The following is a 3,299-nucleotide window of genomic DNA, read 5'->3' as shown; positions in this document are numbered from 1 at the left end:
AATTATTTTTACAAAACTGTATCATCATCATTAACTCAGTCGCATGAAAAAATAAGAAAAAACACTTTTGCTGATCGTGATAGTTTCTGGGAAAATAAATCTGTAAAAATCTGTTATCGTTAGTTGTACGTATACTGTATCATCAATCACTTACAGAGTAGACGAAAAAAGAAAGAATTGGATCGATATCGGACGATGCCTGAGGCTGCAGTATTGGTATCAGATGTGAAAAATGGGTATCGAGCCCTCCCTACGGCATGTGCCCCCTTTTCAAGTTTGAGCACACGCCCGTCAAAAGATCTGTCCACACCCTCGATATGTTTGGCTAGTTGCGTGTTATGGCGCAACTGGAGCTTTCCAATTCACCTGAGAAGAGAACAAAAATGTCAAGATGAGGCAAAAACCCTCATCAATGAGCATCTGGCACACAAGGACAACAACAACAACAACAACAAAAAAGAAAAATCTCATCTGCGCTGCCCTCATTTGTGGCCTCATTTAGAGGAAGCATCAAAGCGAGCGCACAGGGAGCAGGCGGGCGTCCTTCAAACGGCAACAGCGGCATGTGAGCCAGCGCTCGATATAGCAGCGGGGCCTTGGTTTATCTTGAGCGCCCCTGTCCACTGGGACAGGCTTGACTCGTCGTCCCGTGTCTGCGCGTCATGTCGCCTCACGCCCTCTTCACTGTCAGCCAGATAGAGCGGGACGCCGGGAGCAAGCTCCTTCCCTCGTGGGGAGGATCACATGCCTGCTGCCCCCCGACAACAGGTTATTTTGGATTTCCTTCTCACAAACACGCCGAGAAGAATGGATTGGAGCTGTCTGGTCCTGACTTTGTTTTGAAAGGCTCGCTGGTGACAACTTTGGAAAACGGAAGTTATCATATACATATAGATGTGTGTGCTGGCTGGATATATTTGGATGGATACAAGGGAGGGTTAGGAGGGTATACTTTCAAAATCTATTCCGATACAGTTGCGAGTTACCTGTAAAAATGACACGGCAGGTCAAAGGGGGCTAACAAAGGGTTTAATGACAAATCATTCACACTTGGTTGCATAGGCAGGCTGATTTTTTTGATTTTTGTGTTTTGTTTCGTTTTTTTTTTTTTTTGTACAATGAAGTGCTCGTGCTTGAGAGCCCTCTTCTCGCTCAGTCACGATATACAATCAGCTGTTGACAATCACCTACTTGTCTAAGAAGCTAAAATACAATAAAAAAAAGGAGAGAGAGAGAGAGAAAAGAAAACCATATACAACATTTTGTTTTTACTGGCAAATGTTTGACAATCGGCTGGTGGCAAAGTCACTTGACGCTGAACAACACATTCACGTCCTTTTTGGCAACACTGGCCCCCTCCCGACCCCTTCTGTGCGTGCCTGGAAGTGTCATTGCTGCAGAAAATTGCAGAGAGGATGCTGAGCTCTTAAAACAGAGAGCATAGCTGTCATTTTTTTTCTGTGTACACCGTTCAGTATACACGCCTTAAAAAATTATAATTAAAAAAAAACAAAAAACTACTACAGTAATCCCCTGCGTATTCACAGTTCACAATGCGCAGAATCGCCTATTTGTGTGTGTGGGTTTTTTTTTCCTTTTACACTTTCTAAAAATTTGCCACAAGATGCGGCCCGCTAAATAGGAATTAGCGTCAATGAAGTATGTTGAACTCATACATCACAACTGACGGTTTAGCCTTAAGAGCACAGGTGTCAAACTCAAGGGCCGGGGGCCAGATTCGGCCTGCCACATCATTTTATGTGGCCCGCAAAAGCAAATCATGTGTGTCAACTTCCATGATCCTTGCTAAAATCTGTACCGAAATGTCAAATTGGCATGTGTAAAAAATAACTGTTAACACTCATTCAAACAATAATTGATTATAGTTGATTTGACTGATTTCAAAACTGGTAATCTATCAATTTGTTGTGTACAAGTAATAATAGATAAACATTTATTTCGTTTCACTGTCGTAACGGCCCTGCGAGGGAAGACGCAACCCCAAAGTGGCCAATGACAAAAATGAGTTTGACACCCCTGCTTTAGAGGTCATTTCCCCTCCCCCCAAATCAAATAATTGATAAGTCCCTTTTGAAGGGTAACGCCAAGCGCGCTGCACACAGTCGGCGAGTCACACCCGCACAGTGAGCAATTTGATCTACGGATGCGTCACGACAGAAAGCCGCCGCCCTGTGAAGGGTTTTATAGAAGAAACCATAAAAATATGGTGCAACTGTCAAGGGTTGCGACAGGGAGGGGAAGTCGCTGAGAATGAAGGAGAGCGTCTCCCCACCCTCTTGTCGTTTTGTGCCTCAGCCACATGCACATGAATAGACTCGGCATGCAATGTCCTGGACATCGCTCACAAACATTTTGGTGACAGAGAGGGGAAGCTTTGCTATATCATCAACAGCTACACAGAAAATTTTGAAATATAGTTGAAGGTAACCCCCCCTCCCCACACACACTTTTTTTTTTTTTTTGCAAGAATATTTTTGTCAAAACACAGTATTCTGATGAATATTGTGTTTATGGAAAAGAATGAAAGAGAATCGTTCCCTCAATCGGAGGTCTGAGGGGGCCGCCATTTTGGGCAAAATCAGCCTTTGCTGTCGACCCAAATGAACGTCACAACTTGACTGTCAAGTACCAAACCTGGAAAACAGGTTAGCAGATTCCCTGCGTATGCGATGACAAGACGATATTCTCTGGGTCAGTTCAAATTAGGAATGGGTGGATGTCAATTCATCAATGCATGGCATGACTGCCCCACCCCACCCCTTTCATATCGATTCAGCAAATCCTCGGAATCGATATTCACCTCCTGGCCAGCAGTGGGCAAGTTGAATGTGATTCGGGTTGTATGGACGCAGGCTGCATGTGACCAAATCACAACAAATCGCAACCACAGCAAGCGGCAGCGGCAGCTTTCAATTTAAAATCTGACCTTTAGGCTCATTTTTAATTCTAATGAAATTCTGGAACACCAGAAATCGAAAAACACGTCAACTTTCAGATGTGTTTTTGCTTAAAAATGTGAGCTGACATCGCTGGCAACATGGGCAATTTTCCAAGTGAAAACGACTTGCAACTTTGGAACCAATTTGAGCGCAGATCCTGATATGGAATCACACGAGTGGCTTTAGCGGGCAAAACAGAAAGGATCCAAGGTGTCAGACACTCGTTCGCTTTCGGCCCTATCGCACTGGTCTGGAGACAACTAGGTGACCTCATTGGTGACTCAAGTCTCCTGGAAATTCACCGGGAAGCCAGGGAGTCACGGAAAAGGTACGGTAACA

The sequence above is a fragment of the Hippocampus comes genome, unplaced genomic scaffold (genome assembly GCF_001891065.2).
Source record: "Hippocampus comes isolate QL1 unplaced genomic scaffold, H_comes_QL1_v1.1 scaffold39, whole genome shotgun sequence".
NCBI lineage: Eukaryota > Metazoa > Chordata > Actinopteri > Syngnathiformes > Syngnathidae > Hippocampus > Hippocampus comes.
This window is presented reverse-complemented; position numbering follows the sequence as displayed.